Source organism: Poecilia formosa, unplaced genomic scaffold (genome assembly GCF_000485575.1).
Source record: "Poecilia formosa unplaced genomic scaffold, Poecilia_formosa-5.1.2 Scaffold1, whole genome shotgun sequence".
In the NCBI taxonomy this organism is placed as follows: Eukaryota; Metazoa; Chordata; class Actinopteri; order Cyprinodontiformes; family Poeciliidae; genus Poecilia; species Poecilia formosa.
This window is the reverse complement of record NW_006799940.1, coordinates 3,132,168-3,144,434: the sequence shown is the minus strand read 5'-3', so window position 1 is coordinate 3,144,434 and position 12,267 is coordinate 3,132,168. Positions and strand designations below refer to the sequence as shown.

At 38.9% G+C, this 12,267-nt stretch overlaps 1 long non-coding RNA gene across 1 annotated transcript in view; it reads right to left on the bottom strand.

Annotated features, from left to right (window-relative positions):
• Window positions 1-6,165: 6,165 nt before the first annotated feature.
• LOC103133596 (uncharacterized) overlaps window positions 6,166-12,267 on the bottom strand; it is a 167,137-nt gene continuing 161,035 nt past the window's right edge. The window contains exons 3-4 of the long non-coding RNA XR_475766.2: window positions 8,382-8,526; window positions 6,166-8,262 (exon numbers count right to left, since the gene is read on the bottom strand). This is a non-coding gene — a long non-coding RNA (uncharacterized LOC103133596). The remainder of the gene's footprint in view (window positions 8,263-8,381; window positions 8,527-12,267) is intronic.

Sequence of the window (12,267 nt, the reverse complement as noted above, 5' to 3'; positions counted from 1 at the left end):
AAACATCGTTACTAAAATATTCTACCCTTAATTATTATTAGACTTGCTAGTTATATTTAATTGATATTTATTAGTCATTTCATAATGTGTTAAGTGCACATCTTGAAAGATTTTCTGGCCTTTATTTTTCAAAAATGATTGATGGGTACTTTGAAAACTTAGAAAATGTGGTGTTTAGGAAAACATATATTTAATAAAAAGAGCAATTCTCTCTTTTTGACCCCCAAAAATCTCAGTTCGTCTGGCTTCTGCCCCCAACAACCCCTGCTAATTTCTGTCTCTGCCCTCTCTGACTTTACCGATGCAGATTTGCAGGGAAAGACACAAACATAAATAAAAATGAAGCACAAATTTCCCCCATCAGTTCCTCGGGCTCCATACGCAGAACTCACCTTCGTCCTTGTTTTCAAAGTGCCTCCATCTCCCACCAGAGGCTTGTTGTGATTTATTTTGAAGGCGTAGCAAATTAATTTCCTGCATGCGTGTGGCTGATGCAGGTTGGCTTGATTTTGGCTGCTGCGGATCCTGGTGTGAGTGGGCTGGAATGGACGCACCAGCGTCAGGTTGTTGTACTGCAATTCACTCGGGCTCACATAGTGAAGGAGACGGTGCCAGCTGGAGTCGCTCCCTTCTCCTCTGGAGCCACGCAGTGTAATGCAAAGTGATCATTCCTCATTTATATCGATATTGCCTATTACTTCCCAAGAGGTGTGCTCGGTCTCAGCCTCATCTTTTTAGATTACAGTTTGCAGATTAGGAATCCAAGACAAACTTGAAATCCACTTTAATGGATCATGCATTGGAAAAATCCAAGTTTGGAATATGAGAGGAATTCACACTAAACAAAGCAATATTATATCATATAGAAAATTGAATAGTATAACTAAAGTTAATAAAAAAAAATAAAATAAAATGAAACATATTTGGAATACTGGTGAATACATTAAAATTAATTTACATATAAATATATACATGTTTTAAATGGCTAATTTGAGGACTGTTGGTGAGTTTACAATGATTTTCCAAACTGAACAATTGACTTGATTTAATTTAAGGTTTGAAAATACTGAATTTTCCTAAAATCAAATGTAAAATCGGAAACTGCTTTGAATAAACTAACGCACAAACATTTACTTCACAATTCAGAGGAACAACCTGTTAGATTGAGTTCATCTCCTGACTCCTGAGCTCTGGTTTAGACCCTGTTTAAGAAATAATTGGCATTCCTTGTTGGCAACTCTATTAAATTTCCACATAGCTTCACGGAGCAACTCCAAAGAGATGCAAAACAATTACACAGAGCCACAAAATGGCACAAAGTGAGGCACACAACCACAAGAAAAATTTAAATAGCAGAAAATGTGCAAAGCAATTAAAATGAGATAGTGAACAAACTCAAATGGACTGCAAACTCTTACACACAAAATAAATATGCAAATCAAGACAGAACTGACTAAAGGGAGATGCTAAATGAATACAAATAGATACAAACCCCAGTGCAAATGCGGAGGGAAGTGCTCTTAAACACAAAAGGACAGCAGGGAGATGGCGCATGATGCAAAACTGCAGCAAATACATGTAAAACGGCTGCAAACATCAAAACAAATGAAAAACCGAAACAGAGACACTCAGAAAAGGAGCTGAAATGTTGACAAAGTGATCAAGTGAACATGCAAAAATGACAGCTCAAAGGTATGAATCAAGAACAGATGGAAATCTTTAAAAAAAAGAAAAAAGAAAAATTGAGCTGGTTAACAACTGATGAAGCAAACACTTCATGAAACAAAATGGAGTGGAAACATATGCTAATGTTAAAATAAGGATAATTTCAGGTAAAAGACAGTAAATCAGAAACTTGTACAGCTAACAAACTGTTAAACCTCCTGAAGGAAACATTCAAGGATCAAGTGTGAAAAAAAAGGAAGAATACAGATTCTTTTCTTGGACAAGGTCCATGTTTAAAGTCAAACTTGAAGGATGAGCTCGCCTGCTGGAAATCTGCTTATCTGTACTTTCACTTGATTCAGTTTCCACCTCTGCACTCTCAGCTTTCGGGGAAAAAAAATAAATAAATAAAAAAAAAGTTTAGCCTTTTTCTACTTGATGCTGATGAAAAATCTACTCATTTACATTTATTAAAAGCACACCTGGGCGGACGGGGTTCTGGATCAGTCATCAGTTACATGGCTGCTGCCGCAAAGGTTACACTTCATCAAATCCTGCTCTATGCAAAGACCTGCTTATTCAGTGATTCGTTCTAATCATTCAGATTAAATGACATTCATTTTTTATTGCGGTGGGTCAGCTTTGTACAGCAGAGATTCATTAACTTGAAACATACTCAAACAGAGACATTCTCTCTCTCTCTCTCACACACACACACACACACCCACGCACACACACACACACCTTTCATGTTGCTAAATGATGCCTTCCCGAAGCACAGAGGAATGTGAGCACAGTCGCTAATGTTTTGTAGGCATAACTATTTCCTTTTTAAACTCATGAATTTACCCCAGGTGGGGTCAAGTTGGTTTGCAAAGGGAAGACAAACCACATGCGTACGTCTTCTTTTAGCACTGGATGCTGTGAAACAGTAAACAAGCTTCCAGGTTGCAATTTGTTGCCTCTAAATGCGTAATTTACCACAACACTCCATGAACCACTGCATGCTGTTTTCCTACCCCCATTTTCTGTCTCCCTCGAGAATTAAGCCACTAAATCAAATTCATAATACCCACAGGCTTTTTATTTGTTGCCTCTTTTTCATGAATTTTTGAAAAATATGCAGTGCGCCTCTGAGAGGTCTCTCTCTCTCTCTCTCTTGTCTCTCTCTCTCTCCTGTGGCAAGGAGCTGAATCACAACAACCCTCGCCTACATTTGTTATACACATATTTTCCGTCTTACTTAGCTGTTTCAACGACTACTGCTGGCAAAACACTGCCATCATGTGGTATAACAGGAACTGCACATTTCTACACAGACATCTAGGCCTGATGCACAAATCTCTTTGTTGTCATTTCATTAAAGAACAACAATAGAAATGCAGATGACTTTCCAACACTTGAGAGCTTATTACATAAGCAAATGTTATTTCATAGAAATATATACTTGTACTAAACATGAACACTTAGTTTCTAACCCAAACCAAAGCCTGCTTTGGTCCAAATAAGAATAGAGTAGAATAGGATAGCATAGAATAGAATAGAATAGAATAGAATAGAATAGAATAGAATAGAATAGAATAGAATAGAACAAAGACTAATGGGCATATTTACAACATAGTAAAAAAAATGGGTTGAATAAGCAACAAAATATAGTGTGCATGTGTATTTGTAGATAAAAAGAAAGACTCTTTCTGCACCATTCCTGGGTCCTCTTCAGTTGCACGTCCAGAGGATAATGGTACGGCATAGTAAGGCTGGAGCTACTCACATGACAGAGTGTTTGATTGGGGGAAAGAAAAGTGTCACTGCTTGTGACAAGTAAAAGACACACTAGTGTCATTGCCTTGGTATGATGCCATGTCAGGTGTTTGGGTTTAACACCCACATGGCCCTCCAGTGAAAGTCCAACTGGTGTTGGAAATGCTCTCCTGAATACGTTGGAGCATAAAATAGTGAACCTGACTGCACTGAGTCAAGCTGGAGCGCTCATTGTAAACAAGGTTATAATTGAATTGTACCAAGTATTTTTGTCTGCACCTTAGCGCAAAGCCGCTGAATTCACAGAAACACAAATGACACACAGCAATGGTGGGGGCAGGGTAGGGGAATGAACCAGAGATTGCTCTAAGTGGTCTGAACACCTCAGGTGTGAAAATGGCCTAAATCTCACCTGACTCGTTCCAACTTAATTTCCATTCCATCCGCCTGCTTTGTGTGTTCAAAAGAGAACATCCCACAAACTGGCTGTGTAAACAAACCTAGCAGTCTGAAACATAAAAAAAAAAAAGAAATAACAATAATAATAAAAAACCTCAAACACACCATCCAAACAAACCGCCTACAGATGAAGCCAGTTGACATAACCCTCAATGTCGATTACACTGAAGGCAGAGGCAGGTCGAACCTCTTGACCTTTTCATTTAGATTTTTTCCCCCCTTCTGTTCAGAACAAGATGCAGAATTGAAAAGAAAACAACAACAAAAAAAAAACAAACATAAGAACCCAGAGTTATGTGATGCAAAATGACAGGTTCAAACATTCATCCATTCTCGAAACCAGCTCGTCTTTGCAAGGAGGTGAGGAGAGGAGACAAGTGTCAGCGGCAATCATTGGGTGAGAGGCAAGGTGCACCCAGGACAAGTCTCCAGTTCATCACAGAGCAACACAGGATAAACAACTACGTCCTCTAAGGACAATTTAGAGACAGCAATTAAGTTAAAGGGGCAGTATTACGTTGAGTTGACTTTTTTGAGCTTTATATTGTGCTATAATGTTATTCCCTCATCAACATCATTTAGAGTATTGCCTTGATTCTTTCATGCATGTTTGAGAAATCTTTTAATGTCCAATGGCAACCGGTCAGTGGCCCAAAGTGCTTGGTGGGACCCAGCACCGCCTTTGAGCAGCAACTCCCTCTTGGTGCTGCGATTTTCAAGCTTCTGAGGTTCTGCCTCAAATAGCAGCCCATACCTGCTACTCCCTCACTCAGCTCCTTCAGACTAGCCAGCAGCAATTAGCAAACACCTGGTGGAACTGTGCGTTAGCAGAGGTCATTTCAGCTACTAACTATAGGCCAGAATGTTGCAAGACAACAGAGTAGCACTGTTGCCTTGCAGTGCAGCCCTGTTGTGTGAAATAGAAATGTATGCATTTCCTGGAAGATCTTGACAGAACTGTGAACCATTCATCCACATTATTTGACAAACAAAAGCAACAATTAGAGGTTAGAATCACAGTTGCAAGTCTTTTAGGAGTTTTTAGCAGATAGCCCTTTAAAAAATCAAAACAACTCATGATCGATTAAACATAATGTGGTGCGTCAGCATTGGTTTTCAAGTTTGCTACATATTTTTAATTGAATTTAGGACTGAAAAACTGAAAAAGATGACCAGGGTTTAATCTAAACCATTGCACTGAAGCTCTGGCTTTATTCTGAGGGAGCTTGTTTTTTCTTTTTTTTTTTTGTTGGCATCTCCCCCAGAGTTGATTATTTTGTCCCCTAACAGGTTTTCTTCCAAGATTGCCCTGCATTTAGCCCTGTCCATTTTCCATTAACCAGGTTCTCCCTGGCTTTTGGAGAACAGCGTCCCAATCATCATGTTTCACAGAGGAGATGGTGTGGTCAGTGGACTTTACGGTTTTATTTTCCAATTCTGTCGTCATCTCACCACAACTTTAACCCTGACCATTCTGGTGAGTTTATCGATCTTCATGATGCTGTTTGCTCACTGACGTTCTCCCACAAACCTCTGAGACTTTCATAGACGAGCTAAATTCAAACTGTAATGAAATTAAATGGCAGTAAATGACACGCTTGACCTTTTCATTTATTGTAATTTATTGCGACAGATTAGTTGGTCTTGGAGTCTAAGGCCAGGTCTTTGCTGTTTTAAAATAATCTCAAAAGCATATAATTTGTTTTTGAGTATAATTTTTTTATAGTTTTTAAACCATTATTTTGCTCAGATTGGTTGATTATCTTCATGGGAAATGCAGGATGTGGTGCACCGCCAGATCTTCCTGAGTGAAACACACAGTCAACTGAACCTGAATAGCATTTCCGATCCGAGTAACCATGAAACTTAAGCAGTTCAAAAAGCTGTAGTGATTTAAGTCAACATCATTGTATAGATTTTTTTTACACTGCCACACTTTTCTGTTAGGTACTCTGACAGAATATTTTCTGTTTTATGCTTCTCACAAAAAAGATAATTCACTACATTCTAACTTTGTCCCCGGTGCAAATAATCAACAACTTATGTCAACCATCCGCTGAAACTAGTGATGAAAGCAGTGTTTCTTTTTTTGCTCAGCTCCCACCTGGGTTTTCTTTTACTGTCGCTCGTTACCTTCTTTTTACCCAAATTGTCAATCAATTACAGTTTATTAGCTGGTAATCAATTTTTACACGCTGACAGATGGCTCGCTGTGAAGACTCCTTAAGGGAAAAAGCTGAAAGGAAAAGAAGAAGAAGTTGGGAATCAATTTTTATTTCTTGTTCTCATACAAGTCTTATTTCTATGCTTTTTTTACATGACAAAAAAAATAAAATAAATACAGTTTGCTATTGTTCAAAGAGATTCTACTATGAAAAATTCCCGTTTTGCAAGTTTTTGTACATCCATTTGGGCCCGTACCGATTCTATAGAAATAGTCCAAGCGCTAAACAAAACCAGCCAGAAATTTTCTTGCAATAACTTAATGCTTTTAGGTTCTGGAAAAAGAACAGCTTCAAAAACCTCACAATAACAGTTTTATTCACGTCACAATCAGTGGACACTGTCTCTCACTTACCAACCCAGATGACTCCAGCCTCTCATCTGGCAGAGTTCCATCCACTTTATTGTTAGAAGATGAGCATGTTTGGTCAGTTAATTGTATCAATTTATACAATGGCTGCTGGAAAAGACAAGTGTTGTTGACTATACCATCCAGAAACCTCTTGGTGCATTTTGATAGCTACACTTCTGCTTCAAGGTCAGACTTACAGTCAAAGGTGCAAGGTTGTGCAGTTGTTTTCACATGTATAAAGTGCAAGTGCAAACACTGAGTTGGGGGCCTACAGCTTATTTGCATACAATAAACTGAGTCTTAAAACAGCTCATTCTGAAATAACATCAAAATAGGCAGAACTGAGCAAAAGAAAAATCTGACCAGAGAACGATGTCATGAAAAAAAAAATTAATAAATATGTTTTGCATAACATGTAGACCTATCCTACGTTGTCTAAAAGGAAACACAATTAAGTCCAGTTTAAGATTTTAGTAAAATATTTAAAACCTTCTTGAATTTAAACCCAACTGACCATTTTTTGTCCTCTCTGCACCTCACCTATATCACTATACTAGAATCGAGTGTCTGCCTTTCTCTTCCTTCTTTCACATCTGATCTCAGTCTGTGCATGTGATTGGCTGCTTTGTGCGCCTATCAAATTCAAGCTGTATGACTTGATTCATAGCCAGGAGTATCAGCCATATGTGGAGTTCAGCCCTGGCCATATGGAGAGTGTGCTGTCAGGGCTGACTCATTCGCCAAATGACCCGTTACCGATGCAGATGTAAAACTGTTTCACACATTCGTAAAACTATTCTAAAAGAGAAAACAGCAAGACACTTTTGTTCTGTGGGTAAGATAACAACTCACTTAAAACCTTCTAACGGAACATCACTGCAAAAATCCTCAAATCTCACACTGCAGACCAGCATATTTGAAACATTTAAAATGAATCGTGATCTTAAAAGATTTTAGATTTTTCAAAATGAAACACGTATCCTAAAGATTTTTCCCTTGCAGGTCATAGTCATGATCTGAGTTTTATTTTTTTTAAAATAGGCTTCCAACACATTAAAGGCCATATTAATCTATAGTAATACTTATACTGTCTTAAAGAATCTAAATTTTTCTCATATTGATGTAGTCAGATGGTTTAATATGGGGCTGTTGCTATTCATACCTCTCTCTATCCCTTGAACTTTTTCACCTTTCTTATATAAATTCTTGAACAAAGTGGTTGTCACAGCATAGCTGCCAAATGCAGGCAGAATGCAGAAATTAAATTGCTTTTAAATGGACAGAAAACTCAGACACGGTTTTCTTTATCTCAAACACTAGATGGCAGTGTAGGATTACACTAGTATCACTATCCTCATGACTCTGTGCAGCTCGGCAAATATAATCCACAGCAGAATCCACTAATGGTGCTTTTTGTTGAGGATTTGTGTGAAACTGTTTGTGCGTTAGTCGATATGAAATCAGTATTATGTGTTCTCTGTGTTCCCTCGTTGATATTTCTGCCTAACGCCACCCACATCCCTTTGCCACCAGGCTAACTGCTGGGATATGTAAATCCACCAGGTGATTGAACTCAACGCAAAACAAATGTGACAGTCTCCCATTGGTTAAATTTGGGTAAAAATTGTGATTACAGGAGGTCCCGTCAAGGCTGTCGATGCAAAAGCAGGTGTGATGATCCCTCGCAGCAAAGGGAGCTCAGCCCCGACACAACGACTTTCCCTGCATCCTCGCCATCATTTTCAACCTCCTTTCATCCTTTTCCAAATCAGCTAGAAATTTCATGATGGCATCAGCTGCATCTAAAACAAAGATGAAAGGATTTCTGGGGTACGGAGGTAACAAGGGTACTCAACGGGGAAACAGCAAACTAAAACCTCAGATAAAAGACAGTCATCTCGCATCTCGTCTACCTACTTACACACTTAATGACTCGTCGGGATCAACAGCATTGACCTTTTTCAACACCCAGCCCATGGTGTGTGTGCTGGATTAGCAGCAGGATTCTTGACTTGCTGTGATGACCAGGTCTCCAGTCCTCGGTGTCGCCCTGATGCCGTTGGCTGCTAAATGTCATGGAGAATGGAAGGAGAGAGCAGTGAGCTGCACTCAGGCTGTAAACAAATCCCTTTTTTTTCCCCCAGCCATGCTGCTCACCAGGGGTCACTTGCCAAGAGCTTGAGCAATTGCAGTGTTTACTTTTTCCTTCAGACACTTCTTTTATAATGACTGACAAGAGAAATAAAAATATAGATGTTGTACAGAAAAGAAGCACGCTTTGAGGACAGAGTTACTCCTGAGGGGCGACTAGATATAAACAATGTCTTGTGTCTGGAGATGAAGCAGCAATTGCTAACATGCTAGCAATATGTCAATATGACGTACAGTGTCTCTCAAAAGTATACGCAGGCCTGAGGAAAACAATTGATAAATCATCTCAAAACCTTTTCCACATATGGCATACATCCTGTACAGTTGACAAAAAGGAAGAAATGTAATGTGCATCCTTAACCTGAAGCCATAGTTTTCAGCAACACTTGGGGAACAGCATGAGTTTTCCAACAAGGGCTAACTTGTCTTCTACATGTGACAACTATGTACTGTGTTCTCTATTTCTGTACTGAGGAGTAGGACTGCAAGACTGAACGCTTTGTTCCCAAGAAAAAAAATATCCAGAGATGTGTAATATTTTCTAAGACCACGTGGGTGACAGAGTTGTGATCTGATGAAGCAAACCTAAACTTTTTTGGCCCCAATTCCAAAAAGTACGTTAAGCACAAAAACAACACAGCACATTGTCGACAGTCCCTGGCCACCATTGACATCCGGAACTGGAGGCGCCTTTCTTCGGATGAAACTAAGAATGTTGAAATCAGACATGATTTCAAATGCCAGTTAGGTGTCTTCGAGAAGGCTAAATATAAAAGCCACTGAACTTTCAAGCACGCACATTTCAGAGATTTTTCCTATTGCATCCAACCAACCCTGAAAGAGTAAATAAAAACTATTAAAAACATCTGGTGCATAGGTCCTCAATCCTGGTCCTTAGTGTCCACCGTCCTGAATAGGTGATTAACAGACTTCTGCAGCAATTGCGGGCATGGAAAGGAGGCAATGGGATCATAATGATTTGAATCAGCTGTGCTGGAGTGAGGAAACATCACAAGCATGTAGGACAACTGCGCTCTAGGGATTGGGGTTGGGGTCTACTGGTTTAGGGTGTACATTTTGAAATCTTTTCCCACAAAGCATTTCTATTTCTTTTGTGTGTTTCACGCTTTTACTTTTCAACACAGAACAAACAAGTTTATGGATTGCAGAGCAAGGAACCCGCACCGGCATTCTAGAAAGCGATGAGGGCTTCGAGTGTTTATGACAGGATATTTTATGGACCCTGTACTGTGAAGCTGACATCTGCTTCCATATTGTTGTACTCGTGTCACCTCATGATTGATGGCGGCACCTGTGTTTGCTGTCAGAAGCAGGTTTAAATGGCTCCAAGTCTTTCATTTGTAGCGGTGCCTGGCATTTACAGATAATGAAGGGCATAATCGGTGCAACCATGAAACTCATCAGTAGTTACACTCAGTTTGAAAAGGCCAGTCATTTGAATGGAAAGTAAAACAAAGACTCAAGGTCAAGATCTGCAGGTAAGAGGGCGTTTTCTTTTCAATTCAGACACTGCACTCAACAGCCGGGCTTGCCTCTGCAGAAAACAAATAAATAAAAATAAACCCTTGTCATCTTTACAACATGCATGTGGGTAGGTTTGTCAGTACTCCCTACGTCTGCAATTGACAATGATTGAGAAATGAAAACTAAAATTATGTCAAAAAAGAATCAAGCAAGTAAAAAAAGTAATTCATTGTACCCATAGGAGCAATTGAAAACATACACACACACACTTTCATAGTCTATAGTGACATCAACAGATTTTGGGGAAAGTTGGGAGAGTTGTTCATTACTTTGCACGTTGCTCTCAGCCCTGCTGTTTAAATGAACACAAAAACAAATCAAGTAAAACTTTAGATATCAGATCATCATATAGATTTCAAAGAAAAGCTCAGGAGTCTTTCAAATCACAACCCTTTTGACGACAATGTGCCGAGTTATCAACCCAAGCTTTTAGTTTTATCATGATTTAATTAACTTATTGACTAGTTTCAAACTGTTTTCAATAGAGTTTGATCTTAAATTCGAAGATTATGTCCTTAGAAAAGAATGGAGCTGATGTATCGATAAGATGTCATTGGCCCACGATTTATTCCCTTTGGTCAAATACAATTTTTACACCTTTACAAACTCACATTTTATTTATCTGGCTCATTTTTGAAGTGTGAATAACAAAGTTCACCAGGGATTCAAGGAAGACATTTCAACAGTGGTCAGACTTTAATTTTGGGACCTTCTAAAACCACAGACTGAGGAAGTGGGTGTATGGATACCCAGTTAGACAGCTTAAAGATTTTTCCATATCCACGATCCTTTTGACAATAGAAAGATATTTAAATCAAGTCCCATTCTTTTCCATACTTCACAGGAACCAGGATTCTTGTGAAAGATGTTCAATAGGAAAACAGAATCTATCCAGACTCCTTGGTCAGACAATACTGCTTCCTAACAATGTCAACAATGGCAGCTATTCAAATGTGTGTCGTTTGAAAGCTTCATGCAATCGTGTTTCTTTTCAAGCTTGAATAAAGCATATCTTTGAGGTTGTACTTAAAAACACAAGATCCATATTGTGCATGGGAGATTTCTTCATGCTACATTTCTGAGCTTTTGCTAAAGCTACAAGAGTATTTATACACCTGAAGAAATACTAGAGGCCTACACATCTTTTAAAGGAATCCACAGTCTAATCCGAAAAGAAAATTAAACTGACTTCGGCACAGTAATTATTGACCTTTTTTACATTTACCTGAACTAGGAAGGAGTCCTTTGTGAAAGGGAGCATATTTGAAGAATACTTAAATTCTAACATTTTAATCGCTGCACCAAAACATTTGGGGTTGCATCACTTAAACTTAAAACCTTTCAATAAAACAGTGTAATAGAACATGCATACTAATGTCTTAGAGACTCACAATTACCATATTTAAATTTTAATATTAATAAAGGGTAAAACATGTTATAATAATCTTTGTTTCTCGTTGGTCCACTGTTCCAGTAGCTGCTGGGGGGTGTTTGCCAGGGAACACACCATTTAATTACAAACACTGAAAAAGCACAGACTGCACAATATGCTTAGAAATGTTTTCTATTAAGAAAGCTGACCTCAGGATGCATTTAAAGTCACCAATCTGCCCCCAGAGTGTGAAAAACCTAATTATTATGACATGATTTTTTTACATCCTTCGGTGCTATAGAATTGAAAATCAGAAAAAAAAAATTATTTTAAACCTGCGGTTACCACATTCTCTCCCCCCCAACATGTAAACAAGAATCCAGCAGTGCAGAAAAAAAAACACCTAAACTTCCTGTAGAGTATGCAAAGAACAAAGATTAACCCACTCTCCAAAACAGCCTCCCCCCCATAGCTTATCACACAGTTCATTCAGGCATCACCGAACGCACCAAACGTAACGACGCCGAGGAAGAAACAAACCTATCAGTTTCAGTCAGGAAGAGGGAGTAACCACGTGTTTTCATTCCTCCCTGCTATCGGGCTTCGTTTAATGTTAAGAAACCGACTGAAAACTGCAGTGATGGCCACGCCGGCTTCAGTCTGCTAGCCAGCAGGATGGGACAGAGGGCTCCTCTTCCTCCTGATAGCTTCGCTAAAGACGATGCAAGAACAGAATAAT